At 42.3% G+C, this 15,091-nt stretch overlaps 1 protein-coding gene and 1 long non-coding RNA gene across 4 annotated transcripts in view; one reads left to right on the top strand and one right to left on the bottom strand.

The window, feature by feature from the left end:
* Positions 1-15,091, top strand: part of LOC122972640 (cadherin-20-like) — a 93,611-nt gene that overhangs the window by 37,598 nt on the left and 40,922 nt on the right. The window contains exon 1 of one of the 3 annotated variants that reach the window (XM_044339883.1): positions 7,091-7,146. The exons of the other annotated variants lie outside the window; for them this stretch is intronic. The gene's annotated coding sequence lies outside the window, so the exon portion shown is untranslated. Of the gene's footprint in view, positions 1-7,090; positions 7,147-15,091 lie in introns of those variants that run through there. 3 annotated transcript variants of the gene reach the window in all.
* Positions 5,124-6,682, bottom strand: LOC122972642. The gene is made up of 2 exons (XR_006399800.1): positions 5,677-6,682; positions 5,124-5,475 (listed from the first exon to the last, which is right to left on the bottom strand). It is a non-coding gene; the product is annotated as an uncharacterized LOC122972642 (long non-coding RNA).

The following is a 15,091-nucleotide window of genomic DNA, read 5'->3' as shown; positions in this document are numbered from 1 at the left end:
GCAAAGCCTGCTATCCATGAAGTCATGGATGTCAAGGCTAATCAAAGAAGGCTACACGCTTCAGTTCGCCCGTCCTTCACCCCCATTTACCGGGGTGGTAGAAACAGTCATGTCATCTCAGGTGAAGGTAACAGCTGTGATTGGTTCCCATCCATCGATCTGAGAGATGCTTATTTTCACATGCCAATCATTCCAAGTTACAGAAAATTCCTGTGCTTTTCCTTCCATGGAGTGCAGTACTAGTACAACTGGTTACCCTTCGTTTATTCTCTGGCTCCACACACCTTCTCCAAGAGTGTGGAAATGGTGCTAGTGTACCTGTCAACACAGGGTTTTGCCATAAATTGGCAGAAGGGCTCTCTGCTTCTCACCCAGTCAATAATTTACTTGGGTGTGCACATGGATTCCTCCACCATGAGAGCAAAGTTGTCCCCAGCCAGGCTGGAAGCAGTAAACTCTTTGCTGTCATGCGTCGCGCCCCCATCTGTAATGCATCTGCTGGTCATGACGTCTGCAAGTCAAGTTATTGTCCCCTTGGGATTCCTCCACATAAGGAAAATTATTCAGAGATGGTTCAGCTGCCTGTGTCTCAACCCAATACGGCACAAAAGACACATGCTGACTATTTCTCCCTCACTGGAGTCAGACCTGGTGTACTGGAAAACCCCTCATATTCTGTCATGGGGGTTTCCCCTCGGGAGAGCTACGTCACACATATCAGTGTACATGGACGCATCTCTCTCCAGCTAGGGAGGGATGTGCCAATCTCAAGTTGCTGGAGAGAGGTGTAAGAAGCCTCCATCTCTCCACATAGACTGTGTGGAGCTGTCCATGGTCCTGAAAGTGTTAAAACACTTTGCTGCTGACAAGCAGACATGTTTTGATGAGAACAGACAACATGACAGTAGCAGCGTACAGGGCGGCTTACGCTTAGCTCGGCTGCTGGAAATAGCCAGGAGCCTCCTGCTCAAAAACACCTGCCCCCCTATCAGAGTGGTGTACATCCTGTACACCCTGTACAGTACAGAACCATGCAGCAGACTTGATGTCTTGCTTGGAAGTTGAGTCCCACCCTCATTCATATGTTGTGGGACAGATTTAGGAAAGTGGAGGTGGATCTGTTCGCCTCACGATGACACCTTGGTTCTCCACAAACACACAACGCCACTGGGAGTGGATGCTTTCTCTCACCAGCCATGACCCACAGCTCCCCTTTGTTTACTGCGGTTGCCCTGATTCTAGCGGTCATTTTGGTGGTCCCAGAACGCACAAGCACATTGTGGTTCTCAACCATGGTGCAGCTGCTGGCGGGGAAACTGTGGCAGCTCAAATGGCACAGAGACACACTATCACAGCTGGACAGTGCGATCCTCCATCTCCTGGTGATAGGCCAATGGCTGGGGGCTGGAAAGGTCAGGCCTGCCCCCCTGCAGTGGTACGTGCAGTCCAGGGGGCGAGAGCTCCTTCTACTACAGCCTATTATGCAGGTAGATAGTCCTCTTTTCAGTGCTGCTGTATGGAGAGAGGCTCAGACCCCATGTCATACCCTCTGCCCCTCCGAAGACCTATCTCCAGACGTTGGTAAATAAGGAACTGGCTCCATCTATGATTAAGTTCTATGCTGCAGCCATCTCATCCTGTCATGAAGACTTCAGACAGAGATCTGTTTTTGCACATCCTTTGGTTAAGTGTTTCCTCAAAGGAGTCAGGTGACAGAGACCTGTCATGCGCTCTTTGGCACCTCAGTGGGATTTACCCCTTGTGCTGCCTGCTCCAGAGAAACCTGTTCGAGCCAATAGCCAAAATCTCTCTCAAGATGCTGTCTTTAAAAACAGCGCTCCTCTTAGCCCTGTCTTCAGCTAAAAGAGTGAGTGACTTATGCATGTTATCAGTTTGCCATCTTGTCTTACTATCAGGGAAGATGGGAGCTACTTTAAAGCTACTTTTACATCTAAGAGCATGAACATCTCTCTCAGGTTGAGGGTTATCTCCCTGGAGGCCCCCCGTCTCACAACAGTGAAACAGAGGAGGTGTCTCACTGACTCTGTCCGGTGCGCGCTCTCTCATAATGTTTTGCGCACAGCTAACATCAGACAGAAGCAACAACTGTTAGTCCACTACAGAGGACACCCACAAGCTATGTCCCTGTCAAAGCAGCAGCTGTCTCATTGGCTGTGTGATGCTATCACACAAGCCTACATTGCAGTGGGAGCAGAGCCTCTGCAGGGTGTTCGTGCTCCCTCCACGAGAGCCTTATCTTCATCCACAGCCCTCAGGGGGATAGTGGTGGCAGACATCTACGCAACAGCACGTTTGGCCTCTCCATGCCCCTTCACCCGTTTCTATCTGTGTGATGTATTTGAGTCCTCCTGGACTCACTCAGTTTTAAGCATGCTAGACAGCTGATGACATGTTGTCAGATCTGGCACTATTACACACGTGCAAAGAGGTGTTCTTTTAATCCCATCATGGATTAGTGAGCAGCATGAGGACCATTATGGTGTGTAATTAATGTCCCACTCTCTTGCAGCACTAGGTGAGTTGTGTGAAGGGAGTGTAATTTTCACTCTGTTTTTCCACACAGGGCCTGACATGGTAAATGACCATGACACAGCCCATACCTCCCTGCCTTATTGCACCTCACATTTATGGGGTTGTGAACTGCTGTAGACCTTCATGTCACAGCGGGGCATTGACTACATCAGCTCCACCCTAAACCCAACAGTGACAACTCTAAGAGCCAGTGCTATACAAAGTAGAACATTAGTTACGTATCATAAGACCCAACCGGCATTAGCTGAAGAAAATGCTTACTTTTGGCAGCAGATCTGAGATCTTGATGGTGTTATATACCATAGATGAGGACCTGAGAGAGGCAACTGTACAGTGGCCAGCGGTGTGAAAGAAAATCTTCACGACTGTGCATGTGTGCGGAGATAAACCCAACAGCGACGGCTCTTTGAAGGCTACGCCTATGCCTCATAGAATCTGGTGTTACAATATGTAACTAACATTCTTGTTCTTTTTTCTGTGCACCAGTGTGTGATGTTGCCCATCAAGTAAGAATTCAAGTCCAAGAAAGAAAAGGAGCATAATAGGTAGACAGATGCACACAATGAGACAGAGAGCGAAAGGAAACACAGAGATGTGGATAATTACATTTCTACCTTTCTCTGGCAGTTGCATAGCCTTAATGCTCGTAATTAATTTCATTATTTTCAGGCCTGGCTGTTGAGTGCAGATTAGTTCTCTCTGAGTTGTGGGGATAAACACGCGGTAATTGCTTATTACTCTCAGAGCCCACATTAGATTATACTCAAGCCAACGAATTAGAAAATATCCAATCACCTTTAGCTAAAATTCAAAACCTGCTTTTGTTACTGTCTTTGCTTGTTTTTCATTTCTTGAATAAGTCTTTCAGTGTGTGCTGGACACTGTGGATCAGCTTATAACAATGCTCCGGCCCCTGGTATTCTGTAAATACTCAGCAGCCCATGTTTTAGCTTCTTTGTTTTCACGTTATTTGTATTTGTCTCAATTTATGACAAGACTATTTTCTTGCAAGGTCTTCCGAATCCATTTTAAATGAACAGTAATAGAATAACATGGAGACATTTTGATACTGTGCCCATACAGTTGAATTCTTTGAAAATAGCCCATTTAGAAAATCCCAGTTATCCACAGTACATTTCATCAAAATCACATAAATCATTGAGTCTTTTTAAAATCTATTTCTGAGAAGGTTATCAGAGCATTTGTGGTCTTTATTCAGTCTACTTTTCTCAAGTACAGGGTTATATTTATATCTGGGAGATGTCCACTGCAAATGCAGTTTCTTTCTGCTGTCTTCTGACCAGTTCAGAGAACCTCAGTGGTTATTTTTGAAGGTGGTAAATGTTCATCAGCAGCTTCAAAGACATTTGAAAAGGCAGAGTATAACACTGTGGGATATTAATTAATCAAGTTTCTCACCAAACGCTTGTCAACTAATGCACATTACAGAGCAAGCAATCAGCAAGTTAAAAAAGACGTTTAATAGTCCACCCACACAAGTGTTTTCACTGCTCAGACCTCTTCTGAAGGCCTGTACAGACTGTGTTTGACTGACAGGTGCTTCACTCTCCTGTAGGTTTTGTTGCACCTGTTAAGGCGGGACAATTTAACACCTTTATTACTGTTATTATTTCATAGAATTTGGTGACATCAATGATAAGGGGTCTAATTAGCCAGAGCAACACCTGTGTGGGTGTGCATGACCTTTAAGAATATTAACAGTTACTATCGGCCCAATTGAACTGTATAGCAGAGGTCTGTGATACTGCCTGAGGTAAAAGGATCAGGTGCATGCTGATGTTCTAAAAACAAGAAGAAGTTATTGAGGTTTGGCTGCTTATCAGTCAACCTTTGGAGCTGCAGAAGTCACACAGCCCATGGAGGCAATTAAAGTCTTTTAAAACCGTTGGCGCCCAATTGCTGCAATTTGTGTCAAAATTCGTACTCATGTAAGTTATAATTCAGTCAAATCTGAACACACAGACATGATAAACATGTTTTTAGATTTAGTGTGACATGCACTTTCCAAGGATATTATCATTATCATGAAGAAATGTCTATAAATCCGCTTGGAAATCATAAAAACAGATGCTCCTGATAACTCTATAACATGAAAATCATTACATTTTTAAGGTTTTTTCAGTATCAAAGTAATCGAGTGTTAGCTGTCTGTACATCCATGGGCACACTGCAAACAGGAACTGCTAATAACTAATTCAGCGTACTTTTAATGGTGCTGATTGGCTGAAAATGTATATAAATGTAGGCTGAAAAAACTGAGCTCAAATTGAGATGGAGGGTGTTGGGGGGTGGGGTTGTTTCACCTGAATCAAATTATGATGAGTTATAATATATAATATAATTAATATAATATAATATACAGTATACAATAATATATAGTTTTATGGTCCTACAAATTTGTGATTTAAAAAGAGGATATAAGTCACTGAAATCTTTGTTTTACGCGTTTGAAGTGTGATGCATAAGACTAGAAGCGTAATTTTTACTTGACTTTCTACATGGTTCCACATACATTTGCCATATTATTATATTATTATACTGTATATCAATACTGGAAAATATCCTTTTTTTATCATAGTGATATTGATTTCAATCATATCATCCAACTTTTATAGGAAAACTTGGCAAGCAACACATATAGTTATATACATCGGTTTCACTCAAAAGCCTTTTGACATCACTGCCAAACACTCAGTCATGTAGTTACACACACAAGTGAAAAGAAATAAAAAAAGATGCTTCGGGTTACAGCTACACACATGATACATGAATGAAGCATGAGCCGTTTGGAAGATATATGCAGACGTCTGTCAGATGACTAAAAAAAAGCGACTGAAACAGGTTTGATGTTCGTAGACTCCCTGTTGTAGAGCAACTGAAGTCATTATGGTCTGAATTCACCTGAAACATGGAATAAGTCCCAGTAAATAAAGAACCTATACCCAAGAGCGATTAGTAATCTTCTCTTCGAAGACGTATCTTAATACAGTATCTACTTCTGTGGTGGGGCGACACTCGAGCATCTCCCTCGGGGCTTAATATATGGTTACTTCTGCTGAAAGGCAGCAGCCCACTTTTCTGTCACCACCAGCAGAACTCTACCTGAGAAGCACATCAGAGCGGAGGCTGTTATGAATAGATCATAACTCCCGTAACGAGATCTCGACACAGACACCTCGTGTTCCATCAGGCGGGATGAGAGCTTGTCAAGGACTAAGGGCAGGACTTCTGACAATGCTTCTTTGTATGGAGACAATTCTCAGCGTGGCTGGGTGAAAAGGGCCTTGCAACAAGATATAGCAGTCAGAAGAGGAGACAAGGGAGACAATGACCCAAAAAAGAAAGATGGTTAAAGAAAGAGAGGCATCACTGTGGCAACGGAAAAATGCATGGATGCAGCCATGTTTTCATTAATAATATCAATTTGTATTCCACCTGCACTGCTTCCACCCCTTACTGCATCTTTACACTAAATATTTGAGACATTTTGCTTGAACCAGCTAATAAATAAGGCAGCCACTTCACCCCAACTATAAGAAACCTTTTTTTTTATTTACCTGTAGTGGTATCCAGTCATGTAGATATTTTTTTATTTTTTATTTGCCATGGTTTTAAGCAGAGGTGTCACGCCCATCAAAATATTTGAGATTTAGAAATAGTTCAATTCTGTTTTCTTTTTAATTACACTTTAATAACATAATATATGTACAAGCTATGTAGGCTATATTTTTATATGTACGTCACATGTGTAGGAAGTAGCTCATTACTGGTCACAACATTTACGTGTATGTTGTGAAACTGTGTCCTTGGTTTTAAGATACTACTTTTCTTAGATCTTTCCCATCACCCCAATACAATAAAAATGCATGAAATTTCATTTGTGTTACTACAATATGAAGAATTACTGTAGTCAACCAGGATATTGAATCTGGCAGAAGTGCAACAGCAACCAGGCAAAGCGGGAAGTCGTACCTGAAAATGTGTTTGTTTTGGAACACGCTGCTCTATTCAATATGACAGAATTTACCCATTTCAGGTTTCCATCCTGCAACTTTAATATTTTTTTGTGTGTAGTTTCTGTTATTACAGGTATTTTTTTCTGTAAATTGGTTGAACTAAACCTTTAAAATGTGAGTGGGGAATATGAGTGTTTTTTCTAAATAACCTCACCTTTATTTGCATTCTACCTGCTCTGCATTCACTCCTTTCCTTCTCTTGATGCTAAATAGTAGGGACATTTCGCTCTAATCACATGCGAGCTAACGAAGCTAACGAATGTAGCAGACGGCCCCCTTTGACGACTAAAAAAAAAGCCTCGTTTTCTCATGGAGGTTGACGGGCCGAGGGGCAGCGCGCACACACACGCATCGGCTTATTAACACGGACTGACTCGACTCACAGATCAAATCCATGCTCTCAATTTCTCGCTGTCAAGCCCACATGTACGTACAAACATGCAAGGTGAAGCATGCATGTGCTGAGATGCAGAGCCGTTTAAAGCCCTGACTAAATTTCTTCTGAAGGACTGGAGGAGCTCTCCGGGGATGCAGCAGCCTGGCCCTGCCACTAAAGGTAATAGGGTCAGACAGCTGCATATTAGCTGTGGATCATCTCCTTTGACACAGCCGTTGATCTCACTGGCGGCAGCGGTGCAGAGCCCATACCTGTACCTGCCAGGCATATCTGTGCCTTCTCTCTGCAGAGAAGGGAGGGTGGGGGTATGTTTAAGCAGCGAGGGGGTGAGCGGAGTGCCTTTTATTTCCACACTTCCCAGGTACACTTCACGCCCCGCACTCACCTTCGAAGACATCCTCACTTTCTCCATGTGCAGGGTGGCAGATTTGCGTTGTGCAAAAATGCACCAAAGCAGGTGTACACACATTCCTAATAAGTTAGGAGAATACTCACTTACTCTAATAATCAACAACTACTCTTCGTCGATGCATTTTGTTAGACGGGGATGAGTCCAGGGGAGATGGGAGATGGGAGGTCAGGCCATTCATTTCACAGGAACAAGAGCAGATCAGACGGAGAGAGTTGCCTCTCCCCGAGGCCCCTCATTTGAACATGACAAACACAAGGCCTGTAATTAAAGATGTAACAAAAGCTCTATCAATTGTTTCTCTCATCTCCGCCAGCGCGTCACCTTGCATTACGGCACAAAGCTTAGTCTGGCGTGCTCTGTACACAAGGCTGCTAGCTAAGGTTCATCTGTCCTCATCTCCACTCCAGCTAAAAAAAAAACAAAAACTCCTCTTTGCCCCCTTCGAGAGAGAGAAAACAGCACTCCGGCTGGCTTCTGTGTTGTTCTTTTGTTTTAAGCTTCACAATATCAGCGATGGAGATGATGAAATCCTTCAGAGCTCGTGGTGATTTATATTGCATGACTGAGCAGGTTGGGATTTGGAGTCTCGCTCAAGGACACTTTGACGGCGCACATGGCTGTTGATGGACGTATGCCGGCTGTGGAGGGAATTTGAACCTGTGAGCAGATTTGAGTTTTCGCGTCCGACATTTCTCGGAGACAGAGCTGCTCCGGAGGTGGAAATAATCTCATTGATTAAGTTAAACCTCAAGTGGGCAGCGCTAGAAGGGCTGCAGCGTTTCAGAGCGTGTGGAGGTAACTCACAAAAGACTGAGGTCAAAACATGATTTTTCAGATATAACTTGCAATTTTTCAAGTTAGAAGGACAGCACTTCACTATCTTCACTTGAAATTCACTGTAAGCTGCCTATACAGGAAATATAGATGAACATCCATTGACATTAAATCCACAAATGTCATTTCCTTTCAAAATGATGATGGACAGATTTGCAATATTTACTGCATCAACCCTCATGTCAATTCTTTATCCTTGTCATTAAATAAATATACGTTCTCTGATGCATCACAAGTGCTCGACGGTTTTTATTTAATTCACTGTGCTCTGTCAGTCAATATCATCCTTAGCATTGGACGTAGAAAAAGAAATAGAAAAACAAGGGTTGTTTTTTGACATGTTGTTTGCGATTATTTTAGCAGCAAAAAAACAAAGAGGCAAAGATGAGGAAGTAGCTAGTCGCACACTAAAACCCTCAACTCTGTACAAGCTTGAAAATAAATAATTGATATTTATTAAAGCAGTGCTGAAACGATTCTAGTCTTATTTTTATACAGGAGGTTTATTGCTGAGCTCTTAAAAAGCAGCAACAACACTAAGAATAAGTCCAGCAGGGCAAGAAACACAAGCAAGCAAACAATCAGACAGATTTTTTAAAATCTTCTGGACAGATAAAGCAAAGGTGACGGGTTAAATTATTGTCTAAAGGTGCTATATGTAAGAATAGCATAGCAATAAATGTCTCGTAATACCACTTTGCACCTCGTGAGGCGATAGTGAGTCACTGTAGCGTCCAGTCTACCCTCAGTATAAAATGAGAGAATGAAGAAGAAGCGCTGCCCCGAGCTATTGTAATTTTCAATCTAGGACCATTATCATGTCACTTTATTGAGTTTTAATATTTTTTCAGGCGGGAAAGTAGCCAGTCAGTTTATCCAAATAACGCCTGCTTGGAAATTTGCTCTGATGTTTTCAAAGACGTGAGGTCATCTCGGCCGCTAGCAGCCCGACTCCTAAACTTGAAGTTTACAGCCTGACATCCCGGTTCAACTTTACTGCCCTCTCTGTTGTTATATGTAACCCAGGTTTCATGTGAAAAGAGGAATTATTGTATTATTACCCCCAAATAAAGTAGTTTAGCTAATCTGGCTAACCTGTTAACAACCAGTCTGTCTGAAGACTCGTGTTTCTTGCTCAGTCAGATTTTGTCGGTACTTTGTGAGGACTTCCTATAATATTATCATAACCGGTAAAAATGATAGCCCAAGCTATGAAAACAAGGCCCTGTTAAAGGAATTGTTAGTGATGTCACAGTGTACTGACCACACCCTGGAGTACACTTCTACATCACCACAGCAAGGTGAAAAGTTAAACCACTGGAGGTCAGCAAAAACAAGATTTTTAGCTCACATTAAATTGGAAAGATGTTGTGGTTCTTTTTTTTTCATCACAGAAAAAAAAGGTGTAAAACTGAAATTTCAGTCATAATCGCTTCATTAGTTTTTCTGTAATAACATGTATGGATACTGAAGTAGGAATTGTGTGCACTATAAGTTACAGTGGGTCACTTTTTCCTACTATGAACCCTAAAATACTCTGACACTAACTGATACGCTGCTCCTAATATTTCATGTCACTCTGACTTTCTGGCTTCAGCATCTCTGCTAAATTTGCATTTGTCATTTCGGTGAATGTGAAGGTGTCACGTTATCCTATTTTGTGCACGGGGAATGAATTCTGGTTTAATTTTCCCGCAGATAATGCCCAGATCAGTCCTAGAAGTGTCACATCTTCAGAAACTCATTCATAGCAACGGCGGCAGTGACGGCAATTAACTCCAACTTTAGAAGCGCTGGCCTGCTTTTTTTCCACCTTCGTCAGTACCGAATGCTTCCACGTTGCCGGGATAGTTTTTGTCAGTTCCGTAAATGGGGTATTAACATTCTCCTTTGCTTTCTGTGACTGTCTATCCAGCACACAAATGACTCTCTTTTAGAGATAACTGATGGTGACGTTTCTCAGACGCCTCCAGGATCCAGCAGCCCAGAATCCTTCTTCACCGTGGGGCAGAGCACAGCAGTCGAGTCATTAGAGCAGTCAGAGAGAAATGATTTCAGATCAGTCTGTCACCAACCTCTGGGTTGCAACCCCAGCGTAGCGTTAATGGGAACATTATTAAATCAAGTAGAAAAACAGGTGCCAGATTTTTTACTGTGAATCAAGAAGCCACTTTAAACCATTGTTTCATCCCCGCTCTCCTGCTTTTTTTTCTCTCCTCATCTCCTTTTCTCGTTATGTTTCTCTCCGCTAGCGGTGGAAATAATAAAGTCAATTCATGATTTCATAACGTAGGAGTTCACAGTTCGATACACTTGGGATAATTTGAACAAAATTTGAATCAAAACAAACCACGGCTGGTATGAAATTCTTTATTTATTCCTCCTTAGGCGTAACAGGCAAGAAATGTGAATTATGGTTACACAATTCAAAATTTTAATTGTTTGGTTGTAAAAATTCAAATAACAGAATCAAATTAAAAGATGAAGCAGATCAATCTACATAACTCTAAACTGAACTAATACCCAAATTTAAAGTCGCACCTATTGGACAACCTTGATCAAAGATTCATGGTTGGTTCATGGTTCCCAGATGAATAGGTTGACATTTGTCGTATTGAGTTAAATATCTAAACAACTATTGGATGGATTGTCATTACATTTTGTACAGATATTCACAGTTTTCCCCACAGGATGAACTGTAATAACGACACCATGATAGCGCTGAGAGTGAACCAAAACAGTAAAGTTGCAGCCGGACAACTAAACAACGAGCTGAAACTCGCTCTAAACCTCCGTGAAGCTTGTTCAACACGCACGACACAAGTAACACTGTCATCTCATACGTTGTTACTCTGAAAAATATCAATTTTATCCTCTTTAAAGCTTCACTGCAAGACGTGCATAATCTCTTAAATGAAAAAAAAAAAGCAGCTTTTCACAGGCAAATCTTTATCTGCGTGAAACTAAAGTGAATTAAGATAATGTCTTCATCAGAGAGTATTTGTACAACTCCCAAATTCAAACATCTTTACACAAGCTGAGTTAAGATTTCTTAAAGAACAAAAATTGCTCTCTCTGGTATTTGATATGTGCAAACTGAAATTAGAAGCTTTTTTCAGAGTCTTATCTGATCCCATTTAAGTAAATGTTGTATTTTAATGTTCTGCTCCATGATGTCATGAAGTATGGTGCCACAGTGCATTGTAACCTACTCTCAACCTCTCCCTCTCCTCCTCTTTCATCCTCTTGTGTTTAAACAGGATGTTTAATGCTAATGCTCTCCTCTTTTGTCCTGCTGTACACTCTCACATAGGAACATAAAGGTTGTTCAAAAAAAAAGGCACACACATAAAAATAAACACATGCACCTTTTATCCAGCAGTACCTTGTAAATCCACTAACAAGGGAGTCTTCAACATAATCACTGTGAGTGCACGGAGGAGAAAGTCATGTGCTTTAGTAAAAGGGTTCACCGCTACCGTCCAAGATGCTTTGACCCCCAGCTAGTGTGTTTATAAGAATAAAGCCAGGGGCGAAGCAAAGGTTTTGTGGATCTGAGACCTTCTAAGATGAGCATGTGCTTTGAAGCTTTTAGTTGCCAGGTGACAGAGAAAAAAAAAAAAAGATTTTCCCCCACACAATTCGGCAGAGCGTGCTGTTACAGACCTTGGGTTTAAGACTCCAAGTGTAGGGCGGACTTCATAACTATCATAATTGGGGTTTTTTTTTTTTTTTTTCATGCAACAGCAGTTAATGAGTAGCAGCTTCATCTCCAGTTTAACACCAGTTCCTCTGAGGACAAATAACAGCGTCCTCTCCTCCTGCAATAACTCCTGCTCCTTTCCTCTGTTTAGATTTATCATGTTGTTTATGACGTTGGAAAAGAAAACTTTTTTTTTTTTTTTTTTTTTTACACGCACGTAGCTTTGAAAGGAACCACTGGTTTTTCCACTGTGATAAGCCAGGTTTGTTTCGAGGTGGAAGGAGAGTGGCAGACGGTGTTGTTTAAACCCCCGCTGAACTATTTCTTCCTCTGATCACTGGATCAGTGTGGAACTACAAACACACAGAAACCAACAAAGGAGACATTTATCCTGTGTGTGTTTGTTTCTGGTTCGACATGGCTGCCTGTGCATACACCCCACTGCATACCAAACGTGTAATGGAGCGCGCACACTGCCCTAATTGTTATTCTATTGACTCTGGGAAGTGGGGGGGTAGAGAACTTAAGAGTCAGCCAAACCTGCTGATATGAGACGCGTGCACTTACAACTGGGACATGAGCCATTTTGAACCATTAGTTAGTTTAGGTTAATTAAGTTCAGAAAAAAAAAAAAAGCTTGAGTTTCTGAAAACCTTTCCAATCGCTGCCACTGTTTGAGTTAAAATACTCTGGAATGGGATGTTATTTTTCATTTGAAGAAACATGTTTTCCTCTCTTCTTTTTTTTTTTCCTACATTCATTTCATTGGCTACATGTAAATAATTAAGCAGGAATAACATTGCAGACAGAACGCATTCATAATTCAAGGCGTTTCATGTTCTGCGTGCATTTGTGTTTGTTTCTTGCATCAGTCACAACATATGTGCTCCACCTTAATTCCTACTTCAAAAGTTACTTTAGTCTTTTTCATTTCGGATGCAGCGGCGCAGACAGGGTCACGGGGACAGAGCAGAGAGTTAGGGGTTATGGGGAATGACAGAATAGGGAGGGGTAAATATCAGAGCGAGGCACACTGTTCCTGAGGTTTGTGGTCCTGCTGCTCCGAGGCCCCCGCGTCTCCTCGGCTCCTGTCAGCTCATCAAGGCCAAGTCCCTGCCTATCCCCGTCGGAATACCGCATCAAACAGCCCGGGGAGCCTTTTATCCCAAACAGAATGCCGCCTCTTGTCACAGCGGAGGCTCAGCAACAAGCCCCACACGGATGGCAAAGTTTAACACGGCGGAGTGAAAGTCAATACCCTGCCGAGGTGGCGTAGCTCAGACACGAGAGAGAGAGAGAGAGAGTGTGGGGGGGGGGGGGGAGGCGGTGAAAAGGTCACCGGGAAAATGGAATCTTGAAAGAAACAGCTTGTCTGAGACAAGAGCATGCGAAGCAGGAAGCCAGATGATGCCAGGCAGGCAGTTAATGTCACGGTTCACTCTTTCGACCCTGTGCCAATGTCTCACAATTAAGGCCAAACGTCTTATGTTTGTCTTTTCCACCAATTACTGTAAAGGTTACCGCTTCAGTTGTGAACTTGGCTTCTGTATACAAATCTTCCTTTTCACGTGTGTATCTCCCTCCACAAAGACACAATGACTTCCTCGTCTAATTTCCCTTTGTTTCAACCTGTAGCCAAAATCAGACATGAAAAGGCTTGACTGCACACCCCAAAGACACAGAAGAGCTCTTTGTACTCAGGCTTGTTCTGCTCCATGCCATTTTTAATCCCGGGCAGAAGGGAAGAGAGCTGCTCTTCTTATCTTAGATGACATGGAGGCTTTGCTCCCTCTCTCCCTGGCGCTCTCTCATCTTGTTCTTCTGAAACCTAACCCTCTTTCATGCTTTCCCCTAGTGGTGGTTGTGGTGGCAAAGTGATACACTGAATGAGACTGGCTGAATTTTGTTTAGGTTATTCTGTCTGAAGGTTCTTACATGATAAGTGGGGGTAAAGAAGGGCAGACAACGAGTCAAGTTATTTCCTTCCTGGGCTATATTTTTCATTAACCTAACTGTTGCCATTATTTTAATTACCTTATTGGAAGCGCAGCACTTTTAAGAGCTTATTTAGCTTTGAATCTTGAAAGAGTGTGTCAGGGATGTTTATTCAGTGGAGGATTCTTCAAACCTTTTGAACCGCCACCCATTACACTGGCTGTATCCCCAGTGAAACAATCAGAGGCTTTGCTGCAAGATCAGAAACATCAGGTCATTTGAAGCCTTGACCGCATTCAAAAAATATAATAGCTTCTTGGAATATCTTAAATCTTTAGTTAAACTTCAGAACTTTAAAAAAAAAAAAAGAACATGAGACAATATCTGAGACGAGGTTGGAGAGAGACTGACTGGGAATCCACATGAAAGGTGAGACGTGAGCAGCCTGTAAGCACTATTGAGGCGTTCTATTTAATCCACGCCAATTACGACCTGCGTTCGGACGTCTCTGTCCACAGAACCGGTCGTCTGTCATCAGCAGCTGACGGGGGAGCTGAGAGGACAGCGGCCGACCAAACTGTCTTCACCTGGCTGGCTGACTGCATAAATTTACTGAACCAAAATAGCTTTCATGTAAGGCTCTGGAGGAAGAAATCGACAGTGTTTGTATTCATTGATTCATTGATTTTATTTCCGTAGCGGGCGAGGGGAATCTGCTTGTAGTGAAACCGGCAAGCTCATAGCCACACTGGAGGTCCTGATCAATCAATATAGACACCGTTACAAAGTTCAGAGTGGGAGATTTGTGCGATTTAAATATCTATCTGCGGAGATTACCCTTCACTAAACGAGCCAGAGCAGAAACATGGGAAGCATATCTGTTCTGAGACATGCAAATGATGGTTGAATGATTCAAAAAACATCAGAATTTCTAGACATGCTTTCTATGTGGATTAGCCTTAACAGTAACACAACCATTTACTGGATCCTTTACTTTTCCTAATTACTTGAGTTAAAAGTTACAATTTGAAATATTTCCTCAAATAAAAGACGGTAGTCATTAAAAAGCTGGGTCTCTGATATTGGGCTGGGGGCGTGGTCGACACAAACAAACAAAGGCTGGCCTAAAAAACAGGCCGGGGAAAAAACAAGGGTGGAGGAGACGCCATATTATTTAAATACATGGATAATGGCACATATTTGAATAATAATGACAGCAG

The sequence above is a fragment of the Thunnus albacares genome, chromosome 21, assembly GCF_914725855.1.
Source record: "Thunnus albacares chromosome 21, fThuAlb1.1, whole genome shotgun sequence".
Lineage (NCBI taxonomy): Eukaryota > Metazoa > Chordata > Actinopteri > Scombriformes > Scombridae > Thunnus > Thunnus albacares.
The sequence above is the reverse complement of the archived record's forward strand: the minus strand, read 5'-3'. Positions and strand labels throughout refer to the sequence as shown.